The sequence below is a fragment of the Athene noctua genome, chromosome 12, assembly GCF_965140245.1.
Source record: "Athene noctua chromosome 12, bAthNoc1.hap1.1, whole genome shotgun sequence".
Taxonomy (NCBI): Eukaryota; Metazoa; Chordata; class Aves; order Strigiformes; family Strigidae; genus Athene; species Athene noctua.
This window is the reverse complement of record NC_134048.1, coordinates 2,786,714-2,806,478: the sequence shown is the minus strand read 5'-3', so window position 1 is coordinate 2,806,478 and position 19,765 is coordinate 2,786,714. Positions and strand designations below refer to the sequence as shown.

At 50.4% G+C, this 19,765-nt stretch overlaps 1 protein-coding gene across 1 annotated transcript in view; it reads left to right on the top strand.

Moving 5' to 3' along the window:
- The first annotated feature begins 8,933 nt into the window (after positions 1 to 8,933).
- The window catches only part of CYSTM1 (cysteine rich transmembrane module containing 1), a 28,039-nt gene continuing 17,207 nt past the window's right edge, over positions 8,934 to 19,765 (top strand). The window contains exon 1 of the mRNA XM_074916285.1: positions 8,934 to 8,940. The gene's annotated coding sequence lies outside the window, so the exon portion shown is untranslated. The remainder of the gene's footprint in view (positions 8,941 to 19,765) is intronic.

Below are 19,765 nucleotides of genomic sequence, written 5' to 3'. Positions count from 1 at the left end.
AAGGGTTTCTCTGGCAGCCAAGGACAGGAGGGGTCCTGGGGCTGCGTGGTGCTGTGTGGGCTGGAGATCTAAACTCCTTCTTCGGAAGTTCAAATGCCGGAGTCAGCCCAGCTGTGGAGGCACAGGACCCAAAAGAAGCAGATGCAGAAGGCCTGGGTGTCTGGGAGGGGAACCCAGTGTGACACAGGTATGCTAGCGGCAGTCAGAAGGCTGTGCACTGAGCTGAGCTATGGTAGTGGCTCCAGCACCTCTTGCAGAGGTTGCTCAGCCTCATCCATGCTAGGACAGCTGCACCACTGTGGCCGTTAGCACACCCAACAGGGCAGAGAGCTCACAACAGGCACAGAGCACCTAAAAACTGACCTAACCAGCCCTGCAGCCCTCTCAGAGCTTCCCCCTGCAGTGGAGGCCTGGTGAGCCTGATAAACCCCAACCAAAAGGCTTAAGCAAAGCTGTGCTTGGGTTTGGGGCTCCAGGACATCACAAATGGGCCCCTGAATGGGGCCAAGGGCTTACACATATTCCACAACAGAGGAGACATGGTTTGATTTCTTTGTGAGGATGCTTTAATGTCAGAAGCCCACTGGAAGATGCCTCTAGAGCTCCCAGAAACCACAAATATGCACTAATCCCCCTGGAAGGACAGTCCAAGGGCTCCAAAACCTACTCTGATGAGCTGCAGGGCTTGACTTGCTGAGCAAGGTAGTGAGCAGCACTCTAGCCAGGTTTTGGGACCCTGGGCCCACATCAGCCTGGCAGTGCCAGTCCATGGGTGCCTGGCCCCAACTCCTGGAAAGCCTCCTGCCACCACAGGAGGAAAATTTCGGCCCTATCTCCACTAACTGAACTACAGCAGGCATTTTGGAGGACTTTGGTATAAACCATCACCGCAGACCCCTTTGCTGCTGAGGACAGTCCTTCAACATAAAGCAGAGGTCTTTGATGCTGCTGTTGGCTTCAGCTGATGAAGCCTCTCTCCCTGCATAGGTTCAAGGACTTAAGAGTCATCCCATTAATCCAGGTGGGACAAGGGGCTGTACAACACAAGAGCAGGCCCTGTGAGGAATAAAGCATCCCGGCAGAGAGAAATGCAGGTATAAGAACAGGGAACAGAACTGCACAAGCTGAGCTTCCTGCAGGAAGCCAGTCAGAAGTGGAGACTAGGCACCCTAAAAGGCCTGGGAGCCACAGGGTCCCATCTGGGGGTAGACATGAGCAGGGAGAGGGACTCCCACTGTAGGTGGAGGAAAGAAGTTCATTCCCAACCTGCTCTTTTGGAGAGGAGAGGCCAGGCACCCAGGCCTTGCAACTGGAGTGTTTGCTGCTTAGGGAGCAGCTGATCCCTCTGGCACAGCCTCCCCGAGCCCAAGACTAGACTTTAGCCCAAGACAAGACTTTAGCCTCCACACCTAAACAGACTGAGCTGGCAGTGAAGGTCATTCAGGTTGTCTGCATTTCATGATCTTCTACAACTGGGATTTTCCCCAGGCTCAGCTGCTACTTCCAATACTTCCTAGGGTGATTTCAGCCTTCACCTCCCTGCCTCCATCACCTTTCTGTGCCAGTGCCTCAAGAAGCAGGAGGTTTTCCTGGGCTGACCTGCATGGCAACACAGCAGTGATGCTGTTCACACCAGAACTGGAGTTCAAGTGCAGAAGTTGCCATGCCATGTCTCTCCAGCACAGGCAAGGCTGAAATTACCTGGGTCCCACTACTGGGAGGTGGAAAGCCAATGTCAGAAACAAACCAGAACACCCACAAAGATACACATGGGATTTCCCTGTGCCCTCAAGCTGCTAAATTGCTGCTGAGGCATCTGGAAGTAAGGTCAGTCCACAGCAATAGGGGAGCTGGCTGAAAAGGGGCTGGCATAGCCCTTTATTAATAGGGAGCAGCAGCTACATGCTGTCCCATGGGATATAAATAGTGTGCAAATGAGATTCATGAGTGCAAGGGAAGGACCCTGCCAGTGGCCAGGGTGCAACTCTGCAAGGGTCTGATTTCAGCAGGTCCTGTGGGTCAGGACTGGCCGTGGGGCAGCGCTGGCAGAAGGGCTGTGGGCAGATCACACAGGTGTCCTGTGAAGTTTGGTACTGCTCGAGTCAAAACGCCTTGGTTAGTGGCACAGGGAGCTTCCAACACTGGTCACAGGGCTCGAAGTGACTCATGCATGTGATGTGTAGAGCCCTTGGACAGAGGAGGTCTGTTTTCCAGGTATGTGGCATGCCCAGTTCTTCCAGGACCAGGGCCAAAACCCATGATCATTCCAACCACTGAGAAACACTGCACAAAATCAAGATCTGAACAGGACTGCTGCTGAGCCACTGCCTCCTACCCTGGTGACGGTTGACTGTCCCACCAAATGTCCCTGCAGAACTGGGGACAGGGAAATCCCAGCTCAGCCCCCCCAGCTCAGGGGGATAATTTTTCCTTTCCTGCCCTGCCCCTTGGATCACACCACTGTGGGCCACCCCAAATGAATTTTAGGAGGGAGGGAGTTATTTCTGTCTTGCACGGTACTGCTTTGAGGCTTAATTATTTAGGATCTTGCAAAGCACTCAGCATTCTTGGGATAAAACTCTTTGTAGGAAGCACAAGGCACTGTTATGAGAGCGCCCATGTTACTGCCTTCTCTAATGCTTTTCTGTCTGCCTTCCAGGATCCAAGGGCTGCTCTGAAGGGTGGTGGTTTGCCTACTAACAGCATAAAACTGCAGCCATCAAGATATAATTCCCCCTGTGAAATCTCATCTTTTCCCCCTTTGCAGCCATCATTCAGGACCCTGGTAAAACCTTCACTGAAGTCCCCTGTGCTCAGTCTCATCTTGCACCACCTCCTCTCCCCAGACTTGCCTGGGCTTGGAGCATTGTGTCCACATGGACATATACTCCACACACATCACACTCTTTGCAGTGGCAGCAGTTCAACTGTCCAGGCCACCCGAAGCACTGCCCCAGCCTCCTGGCCATGCAGGTAGGTCTCTTTGGAGTGGGGAATGGGTCATCTCCAGCTCCTACCCCTCACTCTACAGTGCAAGGAGGGAGAAGGGGTCTGCCCAGGAGTCCAGACCCAACTGGGGCTGCTCTGAGGCTGATTTATAGCTGCTTTGAAGCTCTTTTGCACCAGTTCAGCTGAGCAGATCCTATTTATATTCAAAGCACTGCTGTCCTAACATCCTCCAAACACCAGGTGTCTGCCTACAGCCTCTTAGCTGTGCAGGGACCAGCATCAGAGTAATGAAACAGGATCCTGATGAGAGATGAAAATCCTGGCCCTTTAGAGGCCTAGATCCACATAGCCCTGCCATAAGACCGTGGACTACAGCAAGAACAGGTTATCCCATCTGTGAGGCCCCTCTTAAAACAGCACTTCTCAGGGACAATTCCCCTCTACAGGCATTATGGCATTTGCTGCCTGGCCTCCCACAGCAGCCAGTATGTTCTTCAGAGCATCAACATCATGGGTCACCAGGTACTCCAAATATGACAGGGCTGCAAAGTCCTGTGTCCACAGGCGAATTCCTCCCAGCTGGGAGCTGCTCTGGCTCTACACAGATCACTTTCAGACCATTCCCATGCCTTCTCCACTCACTCCTTTGCATCCAAGACTTGCAGTGCTGCTGCTCTGCACATCTCCCTGCAGTCCCACGCAGCCAGCAGGCCTCTCTGGCATTGCTCAGGGTTCCTGGAGAAAAAACCACACAGGGGGCCTGTGATCTAAACAAAGGTAAGACTTCCACAGCCCACATCTGCTCCTGCAAGCAAGCCTCCATTGATGTCTTCTGCTGAATCACAGCCAGGCCAGTCCAGGAATGATGTCTTGCTGTTGGCTTACTGCTGCTGCTGTCTTGGATTCGCATGGCTTAAACACCTCCGGAGCGGAGTCAGCAGAGCTGAAATGTGTCCCGCCTCAGCTGCTGCAGAGCACTCAGTCAAGGAGGTAATGGGTATTTCCTGATCAGCTCCCTCAGCATTGATGGCTGTAGGAGCAATAGACTAAACCATCCCCTCGAGGGCAACCAAGGTTTGTCTGCTCAAACCCCTCAGTGTTACCCCTTCGGAATACACCAGCTGGAGAGCAAAGGGATCACATCTGCCTTTGGAAGTCAATCCTGTAGCTCTGCTGCATGCTTTCTTCTGCACAGATGACATTGTCCTTCCAACAGCACGCAGCCTTGAGTTTCTTCACATAATTTACAAATGATGGTGAGTTGAAATCCACGTTTTCAGGGGTGGCCTGTTCTCAGCCTTTTCTTGCATATAGGAAAACTGAGGCACAGCAAAATGATCTACCAGCCACACTGGAGTGCAGGGAACATTCATGTATTTGAGATACATCCCAAGCATCTCTTACCCTGGTATAGCAGAAGAGCTCTAGCTTCCCCTGCAGTAGGCACCTTCACATGGGGTCCTTGAGCCTAGGGCCTTGCCAGGTGATCTGCTCTCTTTCCACTAGTGATCAGCCCGGCCCTTGATGATGTTTTATTTTCACATACCCAAATATAACAGCCTTCCTATCTTATCTTCCAGCATAAATCTTACTTTACTGGGTGGGAGTCTGAGATGAGCATGAAGCAGGCAGAGATCAAAAGACACTGAGTGTGATGGAGCACAGAGACCCCAGTCTTCAGAGAGTCCCAGCACCAGACAGCAGCTTGGGAAGGACGCAGAGCCCTGGGACGTGCGAGCAGAAGAGCAGATCAACTTCAGGACTATCTTGCATGGGGTCAGGGCACAGCGAGCAATGTAACAGGCTTCTGCACTGCTCTAGCAGGTGGTGCTTCCCAGCCCTTTGAAGAAGGCAAGGGAGAGGAGAAGATGCTGCCAGTAATACTCCATTTCACCACCTGACAGGGCAACTGAGACACAGATCAATTGGAGGGTTTCATAAGTCAGTGGGAAGCACACCAGAATCCATTCCGAGGAAGGAGGGATGAACAACCATCACTTCTCTGTTGCAGAGCCAGTTTTTAGAGCACAGGGCTTAGATTCACCCAGGTAAGGCTGGCAAGGTATGAAGGGACATTGTATCTGTTCAATAGCATCGTGCCAGGAGGGTGTGACAGGCTGGACCAACCAGCACAGCAGCAGCCCACTTCACATGTGGGTTTTTCAGCCTGGGTTGCTGCTGCTTCTCTGCTCACAGGACCATGGTTTGCTGTCAGGAGTGTAAGTCCCATCCACTCCCAGATTCAGCACTGCTCATTTGATTCAGATCAGACATGCGGGCACAGCTCCCGGCAGGGCAGACAAACACCTAACGCCATCTGTGTCTCTCAAAGGAACTATGAACCTGAACTTTAAAACTGCTAATTTTTATCACACAAGTCAGAAAAATTTCTTGATAGTACAGTTGATGGGTAAGAAAGACCTTTGCCCCAGGCAGGCCCTGGAGTCTGAGCACACAGATTGCAGATCCACTGACTTTATCCTCCCAGGCAGCATTTTCATTTTGAGATCTTATATTGATCCTGGATCTGCCCACAATTCCTAAAGGGTATTTTTGTACAGAGGCACTGGCATGTGGTAGAAATAAACACAGAGGCTGGTGGGAGTGTGAGGATGGACCCGGATCTCTTCAGCTGGCACTGTCACAGGGAAAAGGACAAGGACTCCCTGAGCCCTTCTGCCCTGCAGACACTTCTGCCAAAACCAATAGCCAGCAAAACTGCCCTGCTTGCAAGCTGTAGTCTCACATAACCTTCTTGCAAGACAGCGGAGTGTTTCACAAGGCTTTTGCAACAGCTTTAACCAAATGACTGTGTGGAAAGAAGTGCAAAAAGTGGCAAGAATGGGGGCAAGCAACCATGGCAAGTCCTCTGGGCACTGATTTTGCACTCTGCTGTTCCCCTTCTTATGGTTCACCTCTTCTCTGCAGTTTGACGTGCTGTGTAGGTGCAGCTTCTGCATTCACCCTTTACAAGGTCAAGTCTTTCTCTCTGGTTTGTGTCTTTCAGGCAATCAGAATGAAAAAAGTAAACACCAAAGAGAAAAGCTGTGATTACAGAGCCACTGAGTTTGTCAGGCGTGGGGAGGGCTAGGAAGATAAATGTGGCTAAACCAGAGTTTCCAGGCAGCACAGGTTTCCCAGTAAAGATTATTCACAGCTGCCTTCCCACATCTGCTAATAACGGTGGGTCATATTAGGGAACAGGAGAAAGCAAAGGAGAAAATCACCAGTAAAAAAAAAGTGCAAAGAGGACTGGTTTTGTAGGTGCAAAAGCCAGTCTGTCTTTCAGCATATCAGAGAACGTTTTAAAACGATCGCATTAGTCTGTCTCAGGAGTTTCCTGCCTCAGCTACGACTGAGTACTGGCCACATGGCATTTGCACACAAGTGTGTAGTGAAGCCTGTATGGGAACTCATGTGAACCCACTAGTTCTACATGTGCATCACCTCCAGGATGCTCCCACCACCTCTCAGCTAACTTCTGGGGATGTGCTAACACACCTGATGCAAACTGGGTGAATGTACCCTCCAAGTGTCCTTGTTCAGTGGGAGACCTGCCTCTTCTTGTCCCAGGGGAGAGCTGTCTTGTTTTCTCTTGGTAGGAGCTAAATCCCAATTTGTTGTATGGCATTACATTGCAGCCTTGTTTCCAGGGTACAGTAAATATATCTGCACCTAGAAAGTAATATATAACTTTCTGTTGGAGGAGTAGTAAGAGCACTAAAGCCTGGACAGCAGGGGTAATAAGGATATTTAAGTATCAACTGTCATTTTAAGATTTTAATGAAGCCAAGCAATGTTTTTCAAGCTGCTTTCTCAGTTAATGCTTAACAAGACAACAGTGCGTGCCCACTGGCACCCGAGCAAAGGACCAAAACAAGTTTAATGTTAACCAGTGGAACAATGTATATTGTGTCTGCTGCAAGGTACCTGGCCAGGCAGTATCATTTACAAATGCATATGTAAATAATATCTTAGGTCAAAGAAAGCTGTGCATGAGGGAACTGGTCTGCAGCTTCCAGGGCAGGGCAGCAGTGGCCTCTCCTCAAGGCCGCATGAGCAGTGCCTTCCCCTTGGCCCCTCCACACCAACTCTCCCGTTCCTCACGCCCTTTGCACAAGTCACTGGGCTCACTGGCATGGCACAAAATGACTCAGAGGATTTTTTTCCCTTTTTTTTATTCTTCATTTTCTCCCATTTTGCAGAGTAAACTGCCTCCGGGGAGGCTCTGCCAGATTTGAGAAGGGCAGCGTGGTTAGGGCAGATGAGGCAGGGGCAGGGTGCGTTGGCAGTTGATTCCCTGCATCCAGTGAACCACAGTCTCTGCCAGAGCAGCCGGCTGCCTGGGAAGGGCTCTCTGCGGTCTCCCACACCTCCCATCAGCCCAAGGTTTCATTTAGGATGCACTTAGGGTGCTGGGTTCTTCATACACAGCAGTAGTAGCTGTGTACCTTGGTTTTCTCTTGCCCAAGAATACAGCATGTCATGTAACTAATTTAAATAATTTCTTCCTGGCTGAGCCTCATTGGGGACCCAGCATTAAACTGGCCTGATTAGATCTACTAACCGATGAAGGGGAAAAGGAAGGTGATTTCAGGAGGGTCGTGCCCCTCCGCTCCCCACGATCACCACATCCCGCTGCCGCAGCCCCAGCCTCGCTCGGCGTGGCCATGGCTGGCCCCTCGCCCCCGGCCACCACCGTGAGTCACGGTCACCTGCGGAGCAGGGCAGGAATGGTAATTTAATCCTTTGCCCTGTGTCCCTGACCTATTTTATCTGGGCAAACCTGAGCAATTGCTTTCGCAGTCTCTGGGCTCGGCCCTTCCACGCCCGTTGGTCTCCCGTTATCAGCAGAAGGGACCGCGGCTGCGGGCCCTGCCCGGCCCGAGGGCACCCGGGGGCTGCGGGACCTCCCTGGGGGGTGCGGCAGAGCCCTCCTTTAATGTCAGGGGGACGAGCCCCCCCGTTCCCACCTTGGCCCCATCTCTGCGCAGTGCCTCCTCTTTCCTTCCTTCCGCTCTTGCTCAGCCACGCTTCTCTTTTTGTTTTAATTCCCCTTTTCAGACCTCGCTTGGCTTCATTTCCTATAAGTCTCCGCTTCCCACGGGCCGGCACCCGCTCCCTGACCCGCGGCCCAGACGGGCGCTGCGCTCCCGCGGCGCGGCCCGACCCGCCGGGCCCCACCGGCCCCCCGCGCCCCGCCCCGCTCGTGACGGGCCCCGCGCCGTGCCCCGCCTCCGCTCTGTGACGTCACCGCCCGCCACCGAGCGCGCAGCAGGTGCGGGCGGCAGCGCGAGACGGGCAGTGCCTGAGGTAGCGGCGGGAACGGAGGGACCCGCGGGTGGGTGTGAGGGGCTGTGAGCGCCGGGCGTGGGGCTGAGGGGCCCGCGGGTGGGCGTGAGGGGCTGTGAGCGCCGGGCGTGGGGCTGAGGGGCCCGCGGGTGGGCGTGAGGGGCTGTGAGCGCCGGGCGTGGGGCTGAGGGGCCCGCGGGTGGGCGTGAGGGGCTGTGAGCGCCGGGCGTGGGGCTGAGGGGCCCGCGGGTGGGCGTGAGGGGCTGTGAGCGCCGGGCGTGGGGCTGAGGGGCCCGCGGGTGGGCGTGAGGGGCTGTGAGCGCCGGGCGTGGGGCTGAGGGGCCCGCGGGTGGGCGTGAGGGGCTGTGAGCGCCGGGCGTGGGGCTGAGGGACCCGCGGGTGGGCGTGAGGGGCTGTGAGCGCCGGGCGTGGGGCTGAGGGACCCGCGGGTGGGCGTGAGGGGCTGTGAGCGCCGGGCGTGGGGCTGAGGGGCCCGCGGGTGGGCGTGAGGGGCTGTGAGCGCCGGGCGTGGGGCTGAGGGGCCCGCGGGTGAGTGTGAGGGGCTGTGAGCGCCGGGCGTGGGGCTGAGGGGCCCGCGGGTGAGTGTGAGGGGCTGTGAGCGCCGGGCGTGGGGCTGAGGGACCCGCGGGTGAGTGTGAGGGGCTGTGAGCGCCGGGCGTGGGGCTGAGGGACCCGCGGGTGGGCGTGAGGGGCTGTGAGCGCCGGGCGTGGGGCTGAGGGGCCCGCGGGTGGGTGTGAGGGGCTGTGAGCGCCGGGCGTGGGGCTGAGGGGCCCGCGGGTGAGTGTGAGGGGCTGTGAGCGCCGGGCACGGGCTGGCCCCGTGCCCTGGCGTGTGTCGGGGGAGGCTGTGAGCCGGCAGCGGTGCAGGGGAGCCCGGCGGTCCAGGAGACCCTGGGCGCTGCCGGGCGGGGGGGCAGGACTGGGCCTCGGGCGTGGGCCCCTGGCGGCGGGGGCCGCGCTGGTCAGAGTTACTGCTTTGAGGAGGCAGACCTCGGGGTGAAGAGAGGGACCGTCCCGCCTCTGGGAGGGCAGGTGTGGGTGCTGCTCCCCCCGGTGGTGCCGCTCCCCGGGGTCGGGTCAGGCGGGCGCTGTTCTGGAGCAGCGGAATGGGTCGCCAGTGAAGCCCCCCGGCAGGCCTGGGCTACCGTGCTGCTGACCCAGGGGTGTCTCTCCCTCTCTGCCAGCTCTAACGATGCGTTTGTTATAAAAAAAGTTGTTTTAAACTCTTTTGGGCTTCATTGCAGGGAGCCTGTGGGGTTGTACAGTCCTACCTTATGCATCAGGGAGAACATGCTGCTCGGCTGCGGTTGTTTATGCAACAAGGGGGGAGAAGAGGAAGGCAGGCATCTGTGCTCAGAGCAGATGGGCATGTTTAATACTGATGGGCTTATTTAGTGTAGAGCAAGAGGTATGCTAGCACTCCCTGAATAAAAATAATAATGCTGCATCGTGTGTTTAAAAGCCATTATAGTTGTCCTGGTTTTATATTTCCTGTTCCTGTAGCTGTTGGAGACCTCATTTGGATAACTAAATGTCACGGTGAAATAGCAGAATGAGGAAAGGGGAGTACTTGCCTCCTTTCCTCTGCCACACTGATCTGGCAGCCCCTTCTGATAGCAGGGGGGAGAGCCCCTCTGTCTGGGGCAGTGCCGCAATCTGTCCCAGTCATCCCAGATCTGTGTCTAGCTCTATCTGAAAGGGGACAGAAAAAAGTGCTTGTTGCTTTTGATGTCTTTGCTATAAGACCTGTGTGAACAACCCAATTGACTAAAGTCTTGGTAAGGCAGTAAGTGTGGATGAGTTAAAATGTGCTGAGCAGCTGCCTCCTCCTTTGTGCTATGGTAGATACAGTGACAAGATACAAGGTGTGGCAAATGCTGCTGTGCCAGAAAATGTTTTTTTTTTTTTCAACTGCATCACTTGCTTTAATAAAAAGGCTGACGCTTCCTAGAAACTTTCGGTAATAAGAATACTGTATCAGATAGACTGAGGAGGAGGCTGAAAACGCTGAGACTTGATAAATTTTAGTGATAGTATTTAGGTGCTTTTTGGGGATGGTTAGGAATTAGTGTGCATGTTGGAAAATCTGTTAAAAATTTGTTAAAATACTGATTTGTCATTCCCCTAACAGTTTAAGAGAAGTAACTGATAATCTGCAGAGGCTGGTGGGTGTCCTCGCTCAGAGGTCAAAGGAGAGAAGAAAAATGTGCTGTAAACGAGTGGCTCTGACATGGGTGGGGGACTCCGATGTGAGCTGAACAGACTTTGTGAGGTGGTACCTTGGTGTCAGTTAGAGAAGAGGACTCCTGTGTTTTGCTGCCATGTGTCCCCCTGGGTCCACATTACATTTAAAATGGGCAGTGTTTTGCTGCTCAAAAACCGGAGGTGTTCTGTAAGCATAAGCAGCGATATTCCTGCTTGTAGTGTTGAGCTGGGATGATGGAGAATTACCTGGAGGGCTGTGTTGACAGTAAACAGAGGAGCTACCTGTTTTCAGCCATAACTCTATGCATGATCAGATTAATATGTTAATTTTTTCTAGGAGAGCAGAGCAAGCTTGTGTAACTGAATTTTCAACAAATAGGCCTGCATTTCTCCTGTTGCCTGTTTGTGATCTCGCTGTGGTGTGGCTGTAGGCTTAGCAGGAGGCTGTGAAAACTTCCAGTGGGAGCTGAAGACTTGAATGAGCAGGGCTCAAATAACTGCCTTTGATATTGATGTTTTCTGCTCTCTCACTTGTGTGTTGTCTTTCTCAACTTCCTGTTTACGAACCGAAACCTTGTGGCTCAATGAATAGAAAATGGCACTCTGTCATTTTTGGGAATAGGGAAGATAGCAAGAAGCCAGAGTCATTCAGGCGGGTGGCCAGTATTGCCGGGTCTAGCATTCTGCTGGCCACAGCTTGCCTTCCCCCAAGGCAGCCTGGGAGCCTCTGAAGCTGCTCGCCCCAGGATGGGAGATGCTGCCTTTTCCAGGCTTTGGTATGAAGCGCTTGGCCTTGCACCCATGCTGTGCCGCCCTCTGCACTCCTGTCCGAGGGAGTGTTTCCTAGCTGGGACCTGGTTATGTGGAAGCATGTCTGGGCATTCCTGCTGTCACCATGCAGCTTTCTCGGAGAGGGAGCTGTGCTGCGCCTCAGTGCCTGCCCACAGCCCAGCGGGGTTGCAGGGCTCTTTGGGGAATGCGCCTACTTGGAAATGTCTATTGTGTTCCTTATGCCAGGCACCACCACTACTAACCAAAAGCTGCTGTTTCTTCCACTGTATCAGAAAGATACATTTCTACATCAGCATTACAATGAATTGTTGTGGCTTTATTCGATTTTGTGAACTATTGAGGGCAGTGCCCTGAACTGTAATAGCTTCCCTTGAACCTCTGACAGAGTAAGGCAAAAGCTTTCTTGACATCAGAGGTACTTGCTTGTGCCCTGTGACAAGTAGCCATTAAAGAGGGTTCTTGTATATGCCGTACAGGCAAAGTAAAGCATCGTGTTACAGCTGCATGCAAGATGTGGAAAAGGAGAAAAAGTGAGAAAACGTGAGGAAAAAAAATCTGTCTCATTCCATTTTCGAGCTCGTCACAGAAATCTCTCTCTGAGTAATGAGCTGTACAAAATGCATGTATTTCTGTCTGTATACACTGACTTTACTGTGTCTTAGAAGCTGTATGCTGCTCTTCAGCATGTTTCCTGCTTGAGATGGTAGAAAATCATCATGCAGTCTGGGGAGTATCTGCCACTAAATCTGTCACTGTATCAGAGCTGGGGAGGTTATCATGAAAGACCACTGCTGTTTCATTGCTGAGATGCTGCCAGAACACCATCTAAATAACACAAGTGAATGTATTATCTGTGCTTCTTAATTTTCTTGCCGGTCGTACTGAGAGATTCACATTCTCAGTTGGACCAGCAAAGCTTGCTTCTTTAACTGTTATTTGCAGGATCTAGTTTAACTTGACAATCAGATGTTTTATTTTCTTTTTTTTTTTTTGTTTGGTGCTTGTTGCACCTTAACACTTTCTTAATACATCCCTTTAAGAGCAAAATATATTTATGTATTTCTGGAATGATCTAATGTAGCACAGTATGCAGAGACCTGAACAAGAGCAATGCATGCAAAAGTGTTCAGAACCTGAAACCACGATGTTAACGCCCATATCTGCAGTGATTTCTGTGTAAAGGGCTTTGCTTTTTTGTACATTTTGCCACAGGCACTTCTGTAACTGGGCAGTCTCACCTGGTGTCAGCAACAAGTGCCTTGGCTTGTAACGCTGGAGGGGCTGTGCTGTGGTACTTCCCGGCGTTGTAATTGTTAGTCTGGTGTTAAAGCATGTGTTCTTAAAACCTTTTGTTAGATGTCTAAGAAATTTGAAACTTTTTCCCCATAAGAATGCAGTTTATGTAATAACAGTAGCAAAGCATTGGAATTTTTTTTTTCCATTAACACTTTTATCGTAGGAACTACACTATCTCAGCTTCATACTTTTCTTCTGCCATACATAACATGTAGGTGGACAGCATATTGCAATCAGGAAAACTAGGCAATAAGTTACAAGTGGTATTTCTGAAGAGGTTTTGTATGTTCAGAACTATTGACGAGACATTGAAACTTCTCTGCAGAAGGAAAATCCTGGCATTCCAGCCTGTTGTGGGTGTTGTGTGGGCTGCACTGTTAGAAAGTCCTGTGGAGTCAGAGCAGCAAGGACAGATCCTGTGACTGCAAAGCTCTACAAAGGACATTGCGTCTGACGCAAATACTGTCAATGTGAGTACAGGCCCTTTGGAGCTGATCAAAACCTTGGTTTTTGAAACCAAAATCACCTGGAAACATTCATATCAATGATGGTTTTGCCAAGAAGGCGGGACAGAGGACAGGTCTGGAGAGGTGGGGCAGTTTGTAGGGGCACAAGTGTCAGCCTCACACATCAGGTGTGCTCTCTGCAAAGGTGGGCAGACTTCGGGGCACCAGGGAGCTTGGAGGGTACTGGGAGGAGGCAGCACCTGGCTGAGAGACTTGGGAGGTTAAATACTTGTTCACCCGAACCACTGCTCTTCACTCTGCCACTCTGCTGTTCACTCTGATCTGGTGGCTTCAGCCACTCAGAACAGCAGCTGAGATTTTTTGGTGCAGGAAATGCCTGGCAGCCACTCGAATGAAAGTGAGGAAATGCACCTCTTCCGAATGACCATGGAGTATCCCATAGCCCAGGACACCTCTTAAAGAAACGGGTTTCAACAAAGTAGCATTTTCTAGCTTTTCCTTTGACAGCACAAAGCTGGGCTTTCCACTTCTGCCTGCACCTGCATTTTTGGGAAGTAAATCAGTTTTGAGCAACTTTTGAAAAGATGGGTGCAGTTCTTGTGCAGTTCCCCTTCAGCTATTCCTCTGGGCTGATGGTGCTGCTTGGGGAAATGGATGGAAAACCTGGGTGGTTTGGAGGTGAACCAAGCGAGGATGGAATCTCTTACAATTTATCCTTAGCACACCTTTCATTCAGTCACTAAATGGAACTTGCAAAGAAGCTGATATGGGGGAAACACAGAACCAGTGCCATTTAAAAGCCGCCTTGTGCTGCTTATTTTTTTTTTTCATTTGGATACTGTTCATATGAAATGTAATTTAAATGCTAGGCTGGTTGCCAGGAGCTGGATTGTTGATGTTAAATGTACTTTCCATTAGAACTCTGTATTGGAAAACTACTTCCTAGTGCTGCAGGCATTGGAAGGGGTGGGTTACATCAGGGTGCCCTGGTTGCCCTTCTCAGGATCTGTGCCTCTCACCATCCCCTCCATCTGTTCAAAGGCCGACTGAATCAATACATGACATGCCCCAAATGTGGTTCCTCCTGACTAGACCGGTGTATGCAACGAGGTGCGGTGCTTGTTCTGCTGCCCTAAACCCAAACAACTTCTTGCCTTTAAATTCCTAAAATCTGCTAATTGGGGTTTTGTCAGGGGGAGGGGAGATTGTCTGGGTGTTCCAGGTTGCTGATCTACTTCGTTTAATTTACTAATCCCCCATTTGTTTTCAGGGGGCTATTTCTTGCACTGTTCCCTATGCAATAGAAGGTATTTAACCCTCTTTCAGTACCAGATTAGATTGTCATCTCCCCACACATATACAGCTTTGTATTGATTGATTCGCTTGCATAGAAGATGGCATTTGAAGGGTCCAACTTGCAGGCATCTGTCTGTAGGGATTGGTATTTCTTTGCAGGTGGATTAGCAGCTGTGAACACCTACTGTGTAAAAATGCAGGTGGTTCTTCTATGTATGCTGTTTTCAATTTTGCCAAGATAACAAGGTATTGTCAGTGCCAACAGACAGAAGTGGGTTCATACTTGTCTCCAGTCACTTTGAAGGCCTGAATTATGCTAACCTCAGAAGAGATGTTTGGGAGCACCAGCCTTGTAAATGGCCTTTTGGAGAAGGGAGGAGGGTGAAACTGGGTCTTCTTGGTGGGGTGTGAAGGCTCTTTGTTTGGAAACCGCTTGTGCTAGCAGAAGAGCTTTCCTTCCATCACGCTTTCCCTTGTTCTCTTCATTCTTGTTGTTTTCCTGCATCATGTTATCTTCTGACCAAGAATCCTGCCTGTTCAGAGCCTCATGCTATGCTGCAGGGCTGCTCTTGCCAAGTGAGATGGCGGTCAGATATCTAAATGAGGCTACAGATTTTTTTTTTCCTAGTTTAGGGGGGAAAAAAATCCTTCCCAGTGATTCATAAACACGGATGGAATAAAGGTAGATCTCACTTGATTCATAGTCCACCATGTGCTGCTCTGTAAAATCGGGTAAATAGGTGGCAGCTTGTGGATGGTGAAGCTTTGCCAGGTTGAGAGTAAGGCTGTTTTCAGAGACTTGTGGAAGAGTCTGATACCTGGTCAGTGAAATGGTAGAAAAGCCTGCTTTGGTGAGTAATGTGTGTGGGAAGGATGATAGTCCTAGCTGTATGGGTGCAGTGATAGGCTCTACATGAGCTATTCCCATTTGGAGGGATCTTGCAGTTGCAATTAACATGGTATGGCTTGAGCTCTGTGTTTGGCTTGGCATATGGCAAGAGCTGTCCTGGGAGGGGTCTAGGAAGAGGACAGAAGGTGCAAGAGTGCTGCAGCACTGTGCAGCAGAGCTTCATGCAGCCTGCTCTCTCCTTCTCAGACAAATGGTAAAACTAAAGGCATAGCAATGGGTGGCAAGAATGATGACAGAATAGGACAGGCTTTGTAGAAGCAGAGAGTCCTCATCTTGGGAGAGATGCCTGGAGAAAAACAGTTAACGAATTCATGAGTGTTCTGAAAGAGGGGAGTCAGGACCAGTGACCAACCAGTTCTGTAACAGCCGCATTGGTTTGTTGGCCTTGTATGAGGGAGTAAGTTTACAGCAATAAGAAAGAAGTATGTATTTTCAAAGATTAATGATGGAATTTGTTTCTCTAAGGTGCGTTGGTTGCCAAAGTGGACAATTTAAAGCATCATAGTCCTGTACTTGCACATTTTGCTAAGCCTTAGTCAAAGACAGGTTACAGATGTGGAGGGACTTATGTTCTCACATAGGATGGTGGTTCTTACGTATTGATATCTCTGTGTGTCTGTATATATACATGCACATATAGTGTCATATGTATTCTCTGTGTGGTATGTTGTGTGTGTACTCCTGCTACAGTGATTTCTTTTTTGCAGACCCTATGGGAGACAGTGGAACCTTTTGGGGTATGGTAAGCTGCTTGTTTAAAAATAAAACCCCTCTGTTAGGGTAAGTGAAATAATATTTGCTCGGCAGTGTGGAACAAAGGAGTTCGAATATAGCTTAAGGAAACTTAATGATATATTAACAAACTTAGCTCTTAGCAAATGTACTAATGGGGGGGTGGGAAAGGAAAGAATGTCTTGTCATTCTCTTCAGGTGGACTAGTTCCTGTTAGAGAACCAGCAACAGATGTGCCAAATGCTTAGTGACACTCAAGGAAATCTCTTCATTTGCTCGGTTTAGTGCTAAATGAAGTTTCACATTGGGTGAGACTGTGCAGTGCTGTACTGGCTGTTCCTGATGGACCTCCTGCAGTGCTGTGAAAAACGAAGGGTTTTACTGACACATTGGCTTCTTTCGAGCTTTGTCTCTGAGAGGTGCTCATTGGGAAACCCACAGATATGAGCCCTTATGCCAGCTCATAGGAGTTGGTCTTGGTTGCAGCTCACATGGAATTACTAATTGGGGTGAGAACCCACAGCAAAACTTAATAACACACTTGACTAGGAGTTCAAGCATGTCTCTGAAAAGTATCTGCTTACTGATTCAAGGCTCTGCCTTGCAAACACATACCCAGGTGAGTAAATAGGGCTAAATAGGCAAGTAAAACCGTGAATGAGTTCATGAAAATGAGGAAAATCCAAATATTGTCACACAGTTCAAAAAGGGCAAGTAGGAAAGGGTGTATATGTGGCAGTAACTGACAGTGGAATTGGGGGACAAGGAAAAATTCTTCCTGAGAATGTCACTGGGGTCAAAGACCATTGCAAGGAGTCTGACCTTCACAACCCAGGTGAAGCTGGGAGGGAGTGGACAGAAGTAGTACTTAGGACCTCTGGAAGACCTGGTTTCCACAACACCTCCTGGGTGTACTGAATGCCTTGATAGATTCTTCAGGAGTTTTCGTTTCTCATTCATCACAGATAAATCTCCAATACAGTTGCTGCTGAAACTGTCCTTGCTGGATGCTCTCTTCTACTTCTTGCCAAATCTTAAATTGTGCTAACTTTACCCTCAACTTTGAAGGGAAAAGTAACTTTGCCTGGGTGGAATATGCCCTTCTTAATCTCATTCTTCGTTTTTTCCACTGTTCTGTTGTTCTTTAGAGGTCTCTGCCCAGGCATCTGTCAGGCTTTTCGTAGACTTTCTCCTGTTTTCTCCTCAGTTCCTCTCCTGCATTAACAGGCAGAAGCTCAGTTACTACCTCCACTTCAGACATGCCTCCTCTTCAAAAACTGTTTTGACATGGCTAACATGGAGCTGTTATCCCTTTCTTGTTCCCTATGCCACCATGTCCTGGCTTGCTCAAGCCATTGTCAGACTTGGATTTTTAACTCCTCCTGTCCAGTTTCTCAGATTTTTCTGCAGAGCTGCTGATGTGCAGGTTTTTTTAGCCAGGCTCTCATCTTACTGCACTCTTTCAGTATTTTCTAAGCTTTACCAGATACAGCCTTGTACAGCTGATACCCGTCTCCGACCTTTCTGCTGAGATGCTTTTCTACCCGTGTGGTTCCTCTGGTTTCTGTACCAGCTCTCCGAGGGACTTTTGGTGTGGTCCCATGGTGGGTGCTTGTACAGAAACCAGGCAGCCACGGGATAGTGGGCAGGCTCCCTGCTTGAGTACCAAAGGGAACAGGGAAAGGGACGAATGGCCAGCCCTGACAGTGGAGGATGGCCTCTGGGGGTCCCGCACGAGTCCCTGTGGCAGGGCAGCAGTGTGATGGCTGAGTTTGTTATCCACTGCTGAATTTGAGTTCATAGACAGCTGAAGAATTACAACATCTTTTAAGCCTTGCTACAGCACTAAGATGACAATGATACTGAATGCAGATAAATGAATTGATGCATATGAAGGGACAGAAGGGAAGACTGGACTTCACTGCACTTCACTGGAAAGGATGGGCTGAGCTAACTGTCCTCTTAGGTTGAGGGCTTTGGAAAACCAAAGTAATTAATGTGACTCTTTGCTGGAGCTTGGCAACGGTCACCAAAGCAAGCTGAGCCCTGGGGAGGTTCTTAAGAAAAGGTTTACAAACAAAAACCATGATCTGTGGTTTGCTGTTTGAATGCCTTGTGTGTATGTATCTATACACATATATATATCTCTAGGATGCCAACTTACAGCCTAGAACAGATCTGGAGGACTCAGAAGGGGGAGGTGGGTGAAGCAGACAGCGGGCTGGTGTTCTTCATCCTGGAACAGGGGGCTCCCACATGCCTCCTCCAGGAGGGTGACTGCTGTTCCCTGCTTCTGCAGTCACCCCAGTGGGCAGGAGGCAGTTTTCCACAAGACACACAGCAGAGCTTTGGATCCCTCAAGCCAGGAACAGACACTGCAGCAGGCTCAGGAAGGCTGAGCAAACTCAGAGGGAGTTCACAGGGGTCTGCTGGTTGCCTGGGCCCTGTCTGGCTTGAGCACCAAATGGTTTCCCTGCCACATGCACTGGTATGTAGCTGTACACATGCATTCTCTCTGGCTTTGTACTTCCCTGGGAACTTGCTTTTGGCTGCTATTTTGGGATGATTTTCTGGGATAGATGAACATTAGTGACCCATTATGTCCCAGTTTGTTGAATTGAAGTGAGTTGTAGGGCTTGCTGCCTGCCTTTCACTGGCTCTTTAAAGGGAGAATTTCCTTGCTGCAGACTTGGTAGAGGCATTGCAGTGCAGTATGGTGGTTAAAGAGCCTCAAGTTAAATGTATGTTGTGCTTGTCTTTTAAAATGAACAGTTAAGCAGTCTGCCTGACCTGGCAATGGAAAAAAACCCCACAACAATTCTTCTAATCCCTGGCATTGGTTAAACAGTAAAAATTTTTGTTGAAGACATTAAGAAATATCATTTGAAAGGTAACAACGCTGCTTCAGCAGTTAACTGGCACTGTACCTGGCTTGCCCAGCAAGAGGAACGCTTAGAATGAATTCAGGTGAATGACAACTACAGCCTGCTGAGACTGGAGGGCCTCCCAGTGTTGTTGTGGGAGGGAGGTCGGCCTTGCTCCCTTGGAGTGAGCCTCTGGAGTCATTTCGAGTTGTCAGTGCTCTCCTGGGCATTGTGTGTGATCAGACTGGCTGTTGCTGTGAGAATGGGAAGGGGCTGCATGCAGGGGAGAGCCCCGTGGTGCCTGTACAGCAGCAAGCATCATACTAGCGACGTTCAGGCAGGAGTAACACGTGAATGAGCAGAGAGCCTAGGGATCCCTCCTTGGGGAGGAACAGTCAGTGTTCTCTGAGGTGATGAAATAGCAAGCCATAAACAAACAAGGCTCACTTTGACACTGTCAGGGACTGCAGCAGCTAAACATAGCCCCAGAGGCCTGACTCACTTGGCTTCTGCCCGTCAGATGACTGCTCTTGGGACCACTATAGAGTTACAAAGGTGAAATTCTTCAATCTGCGTCACACCAGAGCTCAGCCCAGAGTGCTGATGGTCTCCTCTGGACTCAAAAGTGCACATCCCCAAGAGTGGGTGCACAGTACTGAGCACCCAGGTCAGTCTAGCCCAGCTGCTTGCCCTTCCCAACACCATTCAAAAAGGATCCTACTTTTCAGCATCTGCTGCTCCGTGCCAGCAGCAGTGAGCCTCAGCAGAGGCAAATTCTGCTCCTGGTATTTCTCCCTGAAGCCTGTGGCATGTGGGCAGAGGTGTGCAGCAAAGGGGAAATGGTGACCCTTTTGTACCTTGCAATGGTAAAACAAAATAGCACAGTGCAACTACTTCAGTCAGGATGGTTCCTGAACACAGTTAAGGATAATTATGTTTCT